The sequence below is a fragment of the Ambystoma mexicanum genome, chromosome 13 (assembly GCF_040938575.1).
Source record: "Ambystoma mexicanum isolate Mex_15411 chromosome 13, UKY_AmexF1_1, whole genome shotgun sequence".
Taxonomy (NCBI): domain Eukaryota; kingdom Metazoa; phylum Chordata; class Amphibia; order Caudata; family Ambystomatidae; genus Ambystoma; species Ambystoma mexicanum.
This window is the reverse complement of record NC_090938.1, coordinates 152,910,148-152,928,284: the sequence shown is the minus strand read 5'-3', so window position 1 is coordinate 152,928,284 and position 18,137 is coordinate 152,910,148.

Here is an 18,137-nt window from a genome sequence, read left to right as displayed (position 1 = left end):
TAGTCATGTGCCTCGTGCACATGCAGAAATGCATGTGCTGCAAGTGACATAACGAAGACACTAGGACCTAGTAATATGCCTTGTGCACATGCAGCATGGCAGGCTGGCTGCAACTGACGTAAGCAAGACACTAGGGTCTAATCACAGTCCTCGTGTACATGCAGCATGACATGCTGGCTGCAACTGACATAAGGAAGACACTAGGGTCTAATCACATGCACCGTGCACATGCAGCAAGGCACACTGGCTGCAACTGACATAAGGAAGACACTATAGTCTGGTCATGTGCCTAGTGCACATGCAGCAATGCATGTGTTAAAACTGACAGAAGGAAGACACTCCGGTCTAATCACGTGCCTCGTACACATGCAGCAAGGCACGCTGGCTGCAACTGAAGTAAGGAAGACACTAGGGTCTAGTCATGTGCCTCGTGCACGTACACCAAGGCACACTGGCTGCAACTGACAACTGACATAAGGATGAAAATAGGGTCTAGTCAAGTGCCTTGTGCACATGTACCAAGGCACGCTCGCTTTGCCTCGTGCACATGCACCAAGGCACGCTTGCTGCAACTGACGTAAGGAAGACATTAGGGTCTAGTCATGTGCCTCGTGCACGTACACCAAGGCATGCTGGCTGCAACTGACGTAAGTAAGACACTAGGGGCTAATCACGTGCCTCGTGCACATGCAGCAAGGCACGCTGGCTGCAACAGACCTAAGGAAGATACTAGGGTCTAGTCATGTGCCTCATGCACGTGCACCAAGGCACACTGGCTGCAACTGATTTAGGGAACACACTAGGGTCTAATCACAGGCCTTGTGCACATGCAGCAAGGCATTCTGGCTGCAACTGACATAAGGAAGACACTACGGTCAAGTCATATGCCTCGTGCACATGCAGCATGGCATGCTGGCTGCAACTGGCATAAGGAAGACACTAGGGTCTAATCACGGGCCTTGTGCACATGCAGCATTGCATGCTGGCTGCAACTGATGTAAGTAAGACACTAGGGGCTAATCACGTGCCTCGTGCACATTCAGCAAGGCACGCTGGCTGCAACAGACCTAAGGAAGATACTAGGGTCTAGTCATGTGCCTCATGCACGTGCACCAAGGCACACTGGCTTCAACTGATTTAGGGAACACACTAGGGTCTAATCACAGGCCTTGTGCACATGCAGCAAGGCATTCTGGCTGCAACTGACATAAGGAAGACACTAGGGTCTAATCACGGGCCTTGTGCACATGCAGCATGGCATGCTGGCTGCAACTGACATAAGGAAGGCACAAGGGTCTAGTCATGTACCTTGTGCAAGTGCCCAAGGCACGCTGGCTGCAACTGATGTAAAGAAGACATTAGGGGCAAATCACGTGCCTCATGCACATGGATCAATGCACGCTGGCTGCAACTGATGTAAGGGAGACACTAGGTGCTAATCACGTGCCTCGTACACGTGCACCAAGGCACACTGGCTGCAACTGACGTAAGGAAGACACTAGGGTCTAATCATGTGCCTCGTGCACATGCAGCAAGGCACACTGGCTGCAACTGACATAAGGAAGACACTAGGGTCTAATTGTGTGCCTCATGCACATGCAGCAAGGCACGCTGGCTGCAACTGACATATGAAAGATACATGGGTATAGTCATGTGCCTAATGCACATGCAGAAAGGCATGTGCTGCAACTAACAGACGGGTGTGGACTTGCATATATGGAACTCTGGAGATTTCCCAGTGGACCTCTGCACCCTGGGCCTCTTTTGTGTAGTATTTCCACATTTTCTCATAGGAAAAGGTTTGGGCTTGATCAAAATGTGTCATATGGGGCCACTTTGAAAATTATTTCCAGGGCCTCTTTTAGTTCCCAGTCCACCCCTGCTAACAGAAGGAAGACACTAGGGTCTAATCACATGCCTTGTGCACATGCAGCAAGGTGCGCTGGATAGTACTGATGCAAGGAAGACACTAGGGTCTAGTCATGTGCCTCGTGCACATGCAGCAAGGCACACTGGCTAAAACTGATGTAAGGAAGACACTAGGGTCTAGTCATGTGCCTCGTGCACATGCACCAAGGCACACTGGCTAAAACTGATGTAAGGAAGACACTAGGGTCCAGTCACGTGCCTCATGCACATGCAGAAAGGCATGTGCTGCAAGTGACGTAACGAAGACACTAGGACCTAGTCATATGCCTTGTGCACATGCAGCATGGCACGCTGGCTGCAACTGACGTAAGGAAGACACTAGGGTCTAATCACAGTCCTCGTGCACATGCAGCATGACATGCTAGCTGCAACTGACATAAGGAAGACACTAGGGTCTAATCACGTACCCCATGCACATGCAGCAAGGCACACTGGCTGCAACTGAAGTAAGGAAGACACTAGGGTCTAGTAATGTACCTTGTGCACGTGCACCAAGGCACTCTGGCTGCAACTGACATAAGGAAGACACTAGGGTCTAATCACATGCACCGTGCACATGCAGCAAGGCACACTGGCTGCAACTGACATAAGGAAGACACTATAGTCTGGTCATGTGCCTCGTGCACATGCAGCAATGCATGTGTTAAAACTGACAGAAGGAAGACACTCGGGTCTAATCACGTGCCTCGTACACATGCAGCAAGGCACGCTGGCTGCAACTGAAGTAAGGAAGACACTAGGGTCTAGTCATGTGCCTCGTGCACGTACACCAAGGCACACTGACTGCAACTGACAACTGACATAAGTATGAAAATAGGGTCTAGTCAAGTGCCTTGTGCACATGTACCAAGGCACGCTCGCTTTGCCTCGTGCACATGCACCAAGGCACGCTTGCTGCAACTGACGTAAGGAAGACATTAGGGTCTAGTCATGTGCCTCATGCACGTACACCAAGGCATGCTGGCTGCAACTGACGTAAGTAAGACACTAGGGGCTAATCACGTGCCTCGTGCACATGCAGCAAGGCACGCTGGCTGCAACAGACCTAAGGAAGATACTAGGGCCTAGTCATGTGCCTCATGCACGTGCACCAAGGCACACTGGCTTCTACTGATTTAAGGAACACACTAGGATCTAATCACAGGCCTTGTGCACATGCAGCAAGGCATTCTGGCTGCAACTGACATAAGGAAGACACTACGGTCTAGTCATATGCCTCGTGCACATGCAGCATGGCATGCTGGCTGCAACTGGCATAAGGAAGACACTAGGGTCTAATCACGGGCCTTGTGCACATGCAGCATGGCATGCTGGCTGCAACTGACATAAGGAAGGCACAAGGGTCTAGTCATGTACCTTGTGCAAGTGCCCAAGGCACGCTGGCTGCAACTGATGTAAAGAAGACATTAGGGGCAAATCACGTGCCTCATGCACATGGATCAATGCACGCTGGCTGCAACTGATGTAAGGGAGACACTAGGTTCTAATCACGTGCCTCGTACACGTGCACCAAGGCACACTGGCTGCAACTGACGTAAGGAAGACACTAGGGTCTAATCATGTGCCTCGTGCACATGCAGCAAGGCACACTGGCTGCAACTGACATAAGGAAGACACTAGGGTCTAATTGTGTGCCTCATGCACATGCAGCAAGGCACGCTGGCTGCAACTGACATATGGAAGATACATGGGTATAGTCATGTGCCTCATGCACATGCAGAAAGGCATGTGCTGCAACTAACAGACGGGTGTGGACTTGCATATATGGAACTCTGGAGATTTCCCAGTGGACCTCTGCACCCTGGGCCTCTTTTGTGTAGTATTTCCACATTTTTTCATAGGAAAAGGGTTGGGCTTGATCAAAATGTGTCATATGGGGCCACTTTGAAAATGATTTCCAGTGCCTCTTTTAGTTCCCAGTCCACCCCTGCTAACAGAAGGAAGACACTAGGGTCTAATCACATGCCTTGTGCACATGCAGCAAGGCGCGCTGGATAGTACTGATGCAAGGAAGACACTAGGGTCTAGTCATGTGCTTTGTGCACATTCAGCAAGGCACACTGGCTAAAACTGATGTAAGGAAGACACTAGGGTCTAGTCATGTGCCTCGTGCACATGCACCAAGGCACACTGGCTAAAACTGATGTAAGGAAGACACTAGGGTCCAGTCACGTGCCTCATGCACATGCAGAAAGGCATGCTGGTTGCCTCTGATGTAAGGAGGACACTAGGGTCTAGTCATGTGCCTCGTGAACATGCACCAAGGCACGCTGGCTGCAACTGACATAAGGAAGACACTAGGGTCTAGTCATGTGCCTCGTGCACATGCACCAAGGCACGCTAGCTGCCACTGACATAGGAAAGACACTAGGGTCTAGTCATGTGCCTTGTGCACATGCAGAAATGCATGTGCTGCAAGTGACGTAACGAAGACACTAGGACCTAGTCATATGCCTTGTGCACATGCAGCATGGCACGCTGGCTGCAACTGACGTAAGGAAGACACTAGGGTCTAATCACAGTCCTCGTGCACGTGCACCAAGGCACTCTGGCTGCAACTGACATAAGGAAGACACTAGGGTCTAATCACTACCCTGTGCACATGCAGCAAGGCACACTGGCTGCAACTGACATAAGGAAGACACTATAGTCTGGTCATGTGCCTCGTGCACATGCAGCAATGCATGTGTTAAAACTGACAGAAGGAAGACACTCGGGTCTAATCACGTGCCTCGTACACATGCAGCAAGGGACGCTGGCTGCAACTGAAGTAAGGAAGACACTAGGGTCTAGTCATGTGCCTCGTGCACGTACACCAAGGCACACTGGCTGCAACTGACAACTGACATAAGGATGAAAATAGGGTCTAGTCAAGTGCCTTGTGCACATGTACCAAGGCACGCTCGCTTTGCCTCGTGCACATGCACCAAGGCACGCTTGCTGCAACTGACGTAAGGAAGACATTAGGGTCTAGTCATGTGCCTCGTGCACGTACACCAAGGCATGCTGGCTGCAACTGACGTAAGTAAGACACTAGGGGCTAATCACGTGCCTCGTGCACATGCAGCAAGACACGCTGGCTGCAACAGACCTAAGGAAGATACTAGGGTCTAGTCATGTGCCTCATTCACGTGCACCAAGGCACACTGGCTGCAACTGATTTAGGGAACACACTAGGGTCTAATCACAGGCCTTGTGCACATGCAGCAAGGCATTCTGGCTGCAACTGACATAAGGAAGACACTACGGTCTAGTCATATGCCTCGTGCACATGCAGCATGGCATGCTGGCTGCAACTGGCATAAGGAAGACACTAGGGTCTAATCACGGGCCTTGTGCACATGCAGCATGGCATGCTGGCTGCAACTGACATAAGGAAGGCACAAGGGTCTAGTCATGTACCTTGTGCAAGTGCCCAAGGCACGCTGGCTGCAACTGATGTAAAGAAGACATTAGGGGCAAATCACGTGCCTCATGCACATGGATCAATGCACGCTGGCTGCAACTGATGTAAGGGAGACACTAGGTGCTAATCACATGCCTCGTACACGTGCACCAAGGCACACTGGCTGCAACTGACGTAAGGAAGACACTAGGGGCTAATCATGTGCCTCGTGCACATGCAGCAAGGCACACTGGCTGCAACTGACATAAGGAAGACACTAGGGTCTAATTGTGTGCCTCATGCACATGCAGCAAGGCATGCTGGCTGCAACTGACATATGGAAGATACATGGGTATAGTCATGTGCCTCATGCACATGCAGAAAGGCATGTGCTGCAACTAAAAGACGGGTGTGGACTTGCATATAAGGAACTCTGGAGATTTCCCAGTGGACCTCTGCACCCTGGGCCTCTTTTGTGTAGTATTTCCACATTTTCTCATAGGAAAAGGGTTGGGCTTGATCAAAATGTGTCATATGGGGCCACTTTGAAAATTATTTCCAGGGCCTCTTTTAGTTCCCAGTCCACCCCTGCTAACAGAAGGAAGACACTAGGGTCTAATCACATGTCTTGTGCACATGCATCAAGGCGCGCTGGATAGTACTGATGCAAGGAAGACACTAGGGTCTAGTCATGTGCCTCGTGCACATGCACCAAGGCACACTGGCTAAAACTGATGTAAGGAAGATACTAGGGTCCAGTCACGTGCCTCATGCACATGCAGAAAGGCATGCTGGTTACCTCTGATGTAAGGAGGACACTAGGGTCTAGTCATGTGCCTCGTGAACATGCACCAAGGCACACTGGCTGCAACTGACATAAGGAAGACAGTAGGGTCTAGTCATGTGCCTCGTGCACATGCACCAAGGCACACTGGCTAAAACTGATGTAAGGAAGACACTAGGGTCCAGTCACGTGCCTCATGCACATGCAGAAAGGCATGCTGGTTACCTCTGATGTAAGGAGGACACTAGGGTCTAGTCATGTGCCTCGTGAACATGCACCAAGGCACGCTGGCTGCAACTGACATAAGGAAGACACTAGGGTCTAGTCATGAGCCTCGTGCACATGCAGCAAAGCGCGCTGGATAGTACTGATGCAAGGAAGATACTAGGGTCTAGTCATGTGCCTCGTGCACATGCAGCAAGGCACACTGGCTAAAACTGATGTAAGGAAGACACTAGGGTCTAGTCATGTGCCTCGTGCACATGCACCAAGGCACACTGGCTAAAACTGATGTAAGGAAGACACTAAGGTCCAGTCACGTGCCTCATGCACATGCAGAAAGGCATGCTGGTTAACTCTGATGTAAGGAGGACACTAGGGTCTAGTCATGTGCCTCGAACATGCACCAAGGCACGCTGGCTGCAACTGACATAAGGAAGACACTAGGGTCTAGTCATGTGCCTCGTGCACATGCACCAAGGCACGCTAGCTGCCACTGACATAAGAAAGACACTAGGGTCTAGTCATGTGCCTTGTGCACATGCAGAAATGCATGTGCTGCAAGTGACGTAACGAAGACACTAGGACCTATTCATATGCCTTGTGCACATGCAGCATGGCACGCTGGCTGCAACTGAAGTAAGGAAGACACTAGGGTCTAATCACAGTCCTCGTGCACATGCAGCTTGACATGCTGGCTGCAACTGACATAAGGAAGACACTAGGGTCTAATCACGTTCCCCGTGCACATGCAGCAAGGCACACTGGCTGCAACTGAAGTAAGGAAGACACTAGGGTCTAGTCATGTACCTTGTGCACGTGCACCAAGGCACTCTGGCTGCAACTGACATAAGGAAGACACTAGGGTCTAGGCATGTGCCTCGTGCACATGCACCAAGGCACGCTAGCTGCCACTGACATAAGAAAGACACTAGGGTCTAGTCATGTGCCTTGTGCACATGCAGAAATGAATGTGCTGCAAGTGACGTAACGAAGACACTAGGACCTAGTCATATGCCTTGTGCACATGCAGCATGGCACGCTGGCTGCAACTGACGTAAGGAAGACACTAGGGTCTAATCACAGTCCTCGTGCACATGCAGCATGACATGCTGGCTGCAACTGACATAAGGAAGACACTAGGGTCTAATCACGTACCCCGTGCACATGCAGCAAGGCACACTGGCTGCAACTGAAGTAAGGAAGACACTAGGGTCTAGTCATGTACCTTGTGCACGTGCACCAAGGCACTCTGGCTGCAACTGACATAAGGAAGACACTAGGGTCTAATCACGTGCACCGTGCACATGCAGCAAGGCACACTGGCTGCAACTGACATAAGGAAGACACTATAGTCTGGTCATGTGCCTCGTGCACATGCAGCAATGCATGTGTTAAAACTGACAGGAGGAAGACACTCGGGTCTAATCACGTGCCTCGTACACATGCAGCAAGGCACGCTGGCTGCAACTGAAGTAAGGAAGACACTAGGGTCTAGTCATGTGCCTCGTGCACGTACACCAAGGCACACTGGCTGCAACTGACAACTGACATAAGGATGAAAATAGGGTCTAGTCAAGTGCCTTGTGCACATGTACCAAGGCACGCTCGCTTTGCCTCGTGCACATGCACCAAGGCACGCTTGCTGCAACTGACGTAAGGAAGACATTAGGGTCTAGTCATGTGCCTCGTGCACGTACACCAAGGCATGCTGGCTGCAACTGACGTAAGTAAGACACTAGGGGCTAATCACGTGCCTCATGCACATGCAGCAAGGCACGCTGGCTGCAACAGACCTAAGGAAGATACTAGGGTCTAGTCATGTGCCTCATGCACGTGCACCAAGGCACACTGGCTGCAACTAATTTAGGGAACACACTAGGGTCTAATCACAGACCTTGTGCACATGCAGCAAGGCATTCTGGCTGCAACTGACATAAGGAAGACACTACGGTCTAGTCATATGCCTCGTGCACATGCAGCATGGCATGCTGGCTGCAACTGGCATAAGGAAGACACTAGGGTCTAATCACGGGCCTTGTGCACATGCAGCATGGCATGCTGGCTGCAACTGACATAAGGAAGGCACAAGGGTCTAGTCATGTACCTTGTGCAAGTGCCCAAGGCACGCTGGCTGCAACTGATGTAAAGAAGACATTAGGGGCAAATCACATGCCTCATGCACATGGATCAATGCACGCTGGCTGCAACTGATGTAAGGGAGACACTAGGTGCTATTCACGTGCCTCGTACACGTGCACCAAGGCACACTGGCTGCAACTGACGTAAGGAGGACACTAGGGGCTAATCATGTGCCTCGTGCACATGCAGCAAGGCACACTGGCTGCAACTGACATAAGGAAGACACTAGGGTCTAATTGTGTGCCTCATGCACATGCAGCAAGGCACGCTGGCTGCAACTGACATATGGAAGATACATGGGTATAGTCATGTGCCTCATGCACATGCAGAAAGGCATGTTCTGCAACTAACAGACGGGTGTGGACTTGCATATATGGAACTCTGGAGATTTCCCAGTGGACCTCTGCACCCTGGGCCTCTTTTGTGTAGTATTTCCACATTTTCTAATAGGAAAAGGGTTGGGCTTGATCAAAATGTGTCATATGGGGCCACTTTGAAAATTATTTCCAGGGCCTCTTTTAGTTCCCAGTCCACCCCTGCTAACAGAAGGAAGACACTAGGGTCTAATCACATGCCTTGTGCACATGCAGCAAGGCGCGCTGGATAGTACTGATGCAAGGAAGACACTATGGTCTAGTCATGTGCCTCGTGCACATGCACCAAGGCACACTGGCTAAAACTGATGTAAGGAAGACACTAGGGTCCAGTCACGTGCCTCATGCACATGCAGAAAGGCATGCTGGTTGCCTCTGATGTAAGGAGGACACTAGGGTCCAGTCACGTGCCTCATGCACATGCAGAAAGGCATGCTGGTTACCTCTGATGTAAGGAGGACACTAGGGTCTAGTCATGTGCCTCGTGAACATGCACCAAGGCACGCTGGCTGCAACTGACATAAGGAAGACACTAGGGTCGAGTCATGTGCCTCATGCACATGCACCAAGGCACGCTAGCTGCCACTGACTTAAGAAAGACACTAGGGTCTAGTCATGTGCCTTGTGCACATGCAGAAATGCATGTGCTGCAAGTGACATAACGAAGACACTAGGACCTAGTCATATGCCTTGTGCACATGCAGCATGGCACGCTGGCTGCAACTGACGCAAGGAAGACACTAGGGTCTAATCACAGTCCTCGTGCACATGCAGCATGAAATGCTGGCTGCAACAGACATAAGGAAGACACTAGGGTCTAATCACGTACCCCGTGCACCTGCAGCAAGGCACACTGGCTGCAACTGAAGTAAGGAAGACACTAGGGTCTAGTCATGTACCTTGTGCACGTGCACCAAGGCACTCTGGCTGCAACTGACATAAGGAAGACACTAGGGTCTAATCACGTGCACCGTGCACATGCAGCAAGGCACACTGGCTGCAACTGACATAAGGAAGACACTATAGTCTGGTCATGTGCCTCGTGCACATGCAGCAATGCATGTGTTAAAACTGACAGAAGGAAGACACTCGGGTCTAATCACGTGCCTCGTACACATGCAGCAAGGCACGCTGGCTGCAACTGAAGTAAGGAAGACACTAGGGTCTAGTCATGTGCCTCGTGCACGTACACCAAGGCATGCTGGCTGCAACTGACGTAAGTAAGACACTAGGGGCTAATCACGTGCCTTGCGCACATGCAGCAAGGCACGCTGGCTGCAACAGACCTAAGGAAGATACTAGGGTCTAGTCATGTGCCTCATGCACGTGCACCAAGGCACACTGGCTGCAAATGATTTAGGGAACACACTAGGGTCTAATCACAGGCCTTGTGCACATGCAGCAAGGCATTCTGGCTGCAACTGACATAAGGAAGACACTACAGTCTAGTCATATGCCTCGTGCACATGCAGCATGGCATGCTGGCTGCAACTGGCATAAGGAAGACACTAGGGTCTAATCACGGGCCTTGTGCACATGCAGCATGGCATGCTGGCTGCAACTGACATAAGGAAGGCACAAGGGTCTAGTCATGTACCTTGTGCAAGTGCCCAAGGCACGCTGGCTGCAACTGATGTAAAGAAGACATTAGGGGCAAATCACGTGCCTCATGCACATGGATCAATGCACGCTGGCTGTAACTGATGCAAGGGAGACACTAGGTGCTAATCACGTGCCTCGTACACGTGCACCAAGACACACTGGCTGCAACTGACGTAAGGAAGACACTAGGGGCTAATCATGTGCCTCGTGCACATGCAGCAAGGCACACTGGCTGCAACTGACATAAGGAAGACACTAGGGTCTAATTGTGTGCCTCATGCACATGCAGCAAGGCACGCTGGCTGCAACTGACATATGGAAGATACATGGGTATAGTCATGTGCCTCATGCACATGCAGAAAGGCATGTGCTGCAACTAACAGATGGGTGTGGACTTGCATATATGGAACTCTGGAGATTTCCCAGTGGACCTCTGCACCCTGGGCCTCTTTTGTGTAGTATTTCCACATTTTCTCATTGGAAAAGAGTTGGGCTTGATCAAAATGTGTCATATGGGGCCACTTTGAAAATTATTTCCAGGGCCTCTTTTAGTTCCCAGTCCACCCCTGCTAACAGAAGGAAGACACTAGGTTCTAATCACATGCCTTGTGCACATGCAGCAAGGCGCGCTGGATAGTACTGATGCAAGGAAGACACTAGGGTCTAGTCATGTGCCTCGTGCACATGCAGCAAGGCACACTGGCTAAAACTGATGTAAGGAAGACACTAGGGTCTAGTCATGTGCCTCGTGCACATGCACCAAGGCACACTGGCTAAAACTGATGTAAGGAAGACACTAGGGTCCAGTCACGTGCCTCATGCACATGCAGAAAGGCATGCTGGTTGCCTCTGATGTAAGGAGGACACTAGGGTCTAGTCATGTGCCTCGTGAACATGCACCAAGGCACGCTGGCTGCAACTGACATAAGGAAGACACTAGGGTCTAGTCATGTGCCTCGTGCACATGCACCAAGACACGCTAGCTGCCACTGACATAAGAAAGACACTAGGGTCTAGTCATGTGCCTTGTGCACATGCAGAAATGCATGTGCTGCAAGTGACGTAACGAAGACACTAGGACCTAGTCATATGCCTTGTGCACATGCAGCATGGCAAGCTGGCTGCAACTGACGTAAGGAAGACACTAGGGTCTAATCACAGTCCTCGTGCACATGCAGCATGACATGCTGGCTGCAACTGACATAAGGAAGACACTAGGGTCTAATCACGTACCCCGTGCACATGCAGCAAGGCACACTGGCTGCAACTGAAGTAAGGAAGACACTAGGGTCTAGTCATGTACCTTGTGCACGTGCACCAAGGCACTCTGGCTGCAACTGACATAAGGAAGACACTAGGGTCTAATCACGTGCACCGTGCACATGCAGCAAGGCACACTGGCTGCAACTGACATAAGGAAGACACTATAGTCTGGTCATGTGCCTCGTGCACATGCAGCAATGCATGTGTTAAAACTGACAGAAGGAAGACACTCGGGTCTAATCACGTGCCTCGTACACATGCAGCAAGGCATGCTGGCTGCAACTGAAGTAAGGAAGACACTAGGGTCTAGTCATGTGCCTCGTGTACGTACACCAAGGCACACTGGCTGCAACTGACAACTGACATAAGGATGAAAATAGGGTCTAGTCAAGTGCCTTGTGCACATGTACCAAGGCACGCTCGCTTTGCCTCGTGCACATGCACCAAGGCACGCTTGCTGCAACTGACGTAAGGAAGACATTAGGGTCTAGTCATGTGCCTCGTGCACGTACACCAAGGCATGCTGGCTGCAACTGATGTAAGTAAGACACTAGGGGCTAATCACGTGCCTCGTGCACATGCAGCAAGGCACGCTGGCTGCAACAGACCTAAGGAAGATACTAGGGTCTAATCATGTGCCTCATGCACGTGCACCAAGGCACACTGGCTGCAACTGATTTAGGGAACACACTAGGGTCTAATCACAGGCCTTGTGCACATGCAGCAAGGCATTCTGGCTGCAACTGACATAAGGAAGAAACTAGGGTCTAATCACGGGCCTTGTGCACATGCAGCATGGCATGCTGGCTGCAACTGACATAAGGAAGGCACAAGGGTCTAGTCATGTACCTTGTGCAAGTGTCCAAGGCACTCTGGCTGCAACTGATGTACGGGAGACACTAGGTGCTAATCACGTGCCTCGTACACGTGCACCAAGGCACTCTGGCTGCAACTGATGTAAGGAAGACACTAGGGGCTAATCATGTGCCTCGTGCACATGCAGCAAGGCACACTGGCTGCAACTCACATAAGGAAGACACTAGGGTCTAATTGTGTGCATCATGCACATGCAGCAAGGCACGCTGGCTGCAACTGACATATGGAAGATACATGGGTATAGTCATCTGCCTCATGCACATGCAGAAAGGCATGTGCTGCAACTAACAGACGGGTGTGGACTTGCATATATGGAACTCTGGAGATTTCCCAGTGGACCTCTGCACCCTGGGCCTCTTTTGTGTAGTATTTCCACATTTTCTCATAGGAAAAGGGTTGGGCTTGATCAAAATGTGTCATATGGGGCCACTTTGAAAATTATTTCCAGGGCCTCTTTTAGTTCCCAGTCCACCCCTGCTAACAGAAGGAAGACACTAGGGTCTAATCAAATGCCTTGTGCACATGCAGCAAGGCGCGCTGGATAGTACTGATGCAAGGAAGACACTAGGGTCTAGTCATGTGCCTCGTGCACATGCAGCAAGGCACACTGGCTAAAACTGATGTAAGGAAGACACTAGGGTCTAGTCATGTGTCTCGTGCACATGCACCAAGGCACACTGGCTAAAGCTGATGTAAGGAAGACACTAGGGTCCAGTCACGTGCCTCATGCACATGCAGCAAGGCATGCTGGCTGCCACTGACGTAAGGAAGACACTAGGGTCTAAGCACATGCCTTGTGCACATGCAGCAAGGCACACTGGCTGCCACTGCTGTAAGGAAGACTCTAGTTTCTATTGATGTGCCACGTGCAAATGCAGCAGGGCACGCTGGCTTCCACTGATGTAAGGAAGACACTAGGGTCTTCTCATGTGCCTCGTGCATATGCACCAGGGCACGCTAGCTGCAACTGACATAAGGAAGACACAAGGGTCTAGTCATGTGTCTTGTGCACATGCAGCAGGGCACTCTGGCTGCAACTGATGTAAGGAAGTCACTAGGGTCTAGTCACGTTCCTCGTGCACATGCAGCACGGCATTCTGGCTGCAACTGACATAAGTAAGACACTAAGGTCTAGTCATATGCCTCGTGCACATGCAGCATGGCATGCTGGCTGCAACTGGCATAAGGAAGACACTAGGGTCTAGTCACGTGCCTCGTGCACATGCAGCATGGCATGCTGGCTGCCACTGACGTAAGGAAGACAGTAGGGTCTAGTCATGTGACTGGTGCACATGCACCAAGGCACGCTGGCTGCCATTGACGTAAGGAAGACACTAGGGTCTAGTCTTGTGCCTCGTGCACATGCAACAAGGCATGCTGGTTGCCTCTGATATAAGGAGGACACTAGGGTCTAGTCATGTGAATCGTGCACATGTACCAAGGCACGCTGGCTGCAACTGACATAAGGAAGACACTAGGGTCTAGTCATGTGCCTCGTGCACATGCAGAAATGCATGTGCTGCAAGTGACGTAACGAAGACACTAGGGCCTAGTCATATGCCTTGTGCGCATGCAGCATGGAACGCTGGCTGCAACAGACGTAAGGAAGACACTAGGTGCTAATCATGTGCCTCGTGCACATGCAGCAATGCAAGCTGGCTGCAACTGACATAAGGAAGACACTAGTGTCTACTCACGTGCCCCGTGCACATGTAGCAAGGCACACTGGCTGCAACTGACATAAGGAAGACACTAGAGTTTGGCTATGTGCCTCGTGCACATGCAGCAAGGCATGTGTTAAAACTGACAGAAGGAAGACACTCGGGTCTAATCACGTGCCTCGTACACATGCAGCAAGGCACGCTGGCTGCAACTGAAGTAAGCAAGACACTAGGGTCTAGTCATGTGCCTCGTGCACGTGCACCAAGGCACAATGGCTGCAACTGACAACTGACATAAGGATGACAATAGGGTCTAGTCAAGTGCCTCGTGCATATGTACCAAGGCACGCTTGCTGTGCCTCGTGCATGTGCACCAAGGCACGCTTGCTGCAACTGATGTAAGGAAGACATTAGGGTCTAGTCATGTGCCTCGTGCACGTGCACCAAGGCACACTGGCTGCAACTGACTTAGGGAACACACTAGGGTCTAATCACGGGCCTTGTGCACATGAAGCAAGGCACGCTTGCTGCCACTGACATAAGGAAGACACTAGGGTCTAGTAATGAGTCTTGTGCACATGCACCAAGGCACGCTGGCTGCCACTGACGTAAGTGAGACACTAGGGGCTAATCACATGCCTCGTGCACATGCAGCAAGGCACGCTGGCTGCAACTGACGTAAGGAAGACACTAGGGTCTAGTCATGTGTCTCGTGCACATGCACCAAGGCACACTGGCTGCAACTGACTTAGGGAAGACACTAGGGTCTAATTACGGGCCTTGTGCACATGAAGCAAGGCACGCTTGCTGCAACTGACATAAGGAAGACACTGGGGTCTAGTAATGTGTCTTGTGCACATGCACCAAGGCACGCTGGCTGCCACTGAGTAAGGAAGACACTAGGGTCTAGTCTTGTGCCTCGTGCACATGCAACAAGGCATGCTGGTTGCCTCTGATGTAAGGAGGACACTAGGGTCTAGTCATTTGCCTCGTGCACATGTACCAAGGCATGCTGGCTGCAACTGACATAAGGAAGACACTAGGGTCTAGTCATGTGCCTTGTGCACATGCACCAAGGCACGCTAGCTGCCACTGACATAATGAAGACATTAGCGTCTAGTCATGTGCCTAGTGCACATGCAGAAATGCATGTGCTGCAAATGACGTAATGAAGACACTAGGTCCTAGTCATATGCCTCGTGCGCATGCAGCATGGCATGCTGGCTGCAACTGACCTAAGGAAGACACTAGGTGCTAATCATGTGCCTCGTGCACATGCAGCAAGGCACGCTAGCTGCAATGGATGTAAGGAAGATACTAGCTTCTAGTCATATGCCTCATGCACATGCAGCATGGCACGCTAGCTGCAACGGATGTAAAGAAGACACTAGGGTCTAGTCATGTGCCTCGTGCACATGCAGCAAGGCACGCTGGCTGCAACTGACATAAGGAAGACAATAGTTTCTAGTCACCTGCCTCGTGCACATGCAGCAAGACACGCTGGCTGCAACTGACGTAAGGAAGACACTAGGGTTTAGTCATGTGACTTGTGCACATGCAGAAAGGCACGCTGGCTGCCACTGACGTAAGGAAGACACTAGGGTCTAGTCACTTGCCTCGTGCACATGCTCCAAGCAACGCTGGCTGCCACTGACTTAAGGATGACACTAGGGTCTAGCCACGTGCCTCGTGCAAATGCTCAGGGCACACTGGCTGCCACTGACGTAAGGAAGACAGTTGGGTCTAGTCATGTGACTGGTGCACATGCATCAAGGCACGCTGGCTGCCATTGACGTAAGGAAGACACTAGGGTCTAGTCTTGTGCCTCGTGCACATGCAACAAGGCATGCTGGTTGCCTCTGATATAAGGAGGACACTAGGGTCTAGTCATGTGCCTCGTGCACATGTACCAAGGCACGCTGGCTGCAACTGACATAAGGAAGACACTAGGGTCTAGTCATGTGCCTCGTGCACATGGAGAAATGCAGGTGCTGCAAGTGACGTAACGAAGACACTAGGGCCTAGTCATATGCCTCGTGCACATGCAGCATGGAACGCTGGCTGCAACAGACGTAAGGAAGACACTAGGTGCTAATCATGTGCCTCGTGCACATGCAGCAAGGCAAGCTGGCTGCAACTGACATAAGGAAGACACTAGTGTCTACTCACGTGCCCCGTGCACATGCAGCAAGGCACACTGGCTGCAACTGACATAAGGAAGACACTAGAGTTTGGCCATGTGCCTCGTGCACATGCAGCAAGGCAAGCTGGCTGCAACTGACATAAGGAAGACACTAGTGTCTTCTCACGTGCCCCGTGCACATGCACCAAGACACACTGGCTGCAACTGACAACTGACATAAGGATGACAATAGGGTCTAGTCAAGTGGCTCGTGCATATGTACCAAGGCACGCTTGCTGTGCCTCGTGCATGTGCACCAAGGCACGCTTGCTGCAACTGACGTAAGGAAGACATTAGGGTCTAGTCACGTGCCTCATGCACGTGCACCAAGGCACACTGGCTGCAACTGACATAAGAATGACAATAGGGTCTAGTCAAGTGGCTCGTGCATATGTACCAAGGCACGCTTGCTGTGCCTCGTGCATGTGCACCAAGGCATGCTTGTTGCAACTGACGTAAGGAAGACATTAGGGTCTAGTCATGTGCCTCGTGCACGTGCACCAAGGCACACTGGCTGCAACTGACTTAGGGAACACACTAGGGTCTAATCACGGGCCTTGTGCACATGCAGCAAGGCATGCTGGCTGCAACTGACATAAGGAAGACACTAGGGTCTAGTCAAGTGCCTCGTGCACATGCACCAAGGCACGCTTGCTGCAACTGACATAAGGAAGAAACTAGGGTCTAGTAATGTGTCTTGTGCACATGCACCAAGGCACGCTGGCTGCAACTGACATAAGAAAGACACTAGGGGCTAACCATGTGCCTCGTGCACGTGCAGCAAGGCACGCTGGCTGCAACTGATGTAAGGACGACACTAGGGTCTAGTCACATGCCTCATGCACGTGCACCAAGGCACGCTGGCTGCAACTGATGTAGGGAAGACACTAGGGGCTAATCACATGCCTCGTGCACATGCAGCAAGGCACGTTGGCTGCAACTGACATAAGAAAGACACTAGGGTCTAATCACATGCCACATGCACATGCAGCAAGGCACGCTGGCTGCAACTGGCATAAGGAAGGCACTAGGGTATAGTCTTGTGCCTCGTGCAAATGCAGCAGGGCACGCTGGCTGCCACTGAAGTAAGGAAGACACTAGGGTCTTCTCATGTGCCTTGTGCACATGCACCATGGCACGCTGGCTGCAACTGGCCACTTTCCTCATGGAAAGGCATGTGCTGCAACTAACAGAGAGGGGTGGACTGGCTTATATGGAACTCTGGAGATTTCCCAGTGGACCTCTGCACCCTGGTCCTCTTTTGTGTGTTATTTCCACATTTTCTCATAGGAAAAGTGTTGGGCTTGAACAAAATGTGTCATATGGGGCCACTTTGAAAATTATTTCCAGGGCTGCTTTTGGCCCCCAGTAATTATTTCCAGGGCCTCTTTGAGTTCCCAGTCCACCCCTGCTAACAGAAGGAAGTCACTAGGGTCTAATCGCATGCCTCGTGCACATGCAGCAAGGCACACTGGCTAGAACTGATGTAAGGAAGACACTACGGTCTAGTCATGTGCTTCGTGCACATGCAGCATGGCACGCTGGCTGCAACGGATGTAAGGAAGACACTAAGGTCTAGTCATGTGTCTCGTGCACATGCAGCAAGGCATGCTGTCTGCAACTGAAGTAAGGAAGACAATAGGTTCTAGTCACGTGCCTCGTGCACATGCAGCAAGGCACGATGGTTGCAACTGACGTAAGGAAGACACTACGGTCTAGT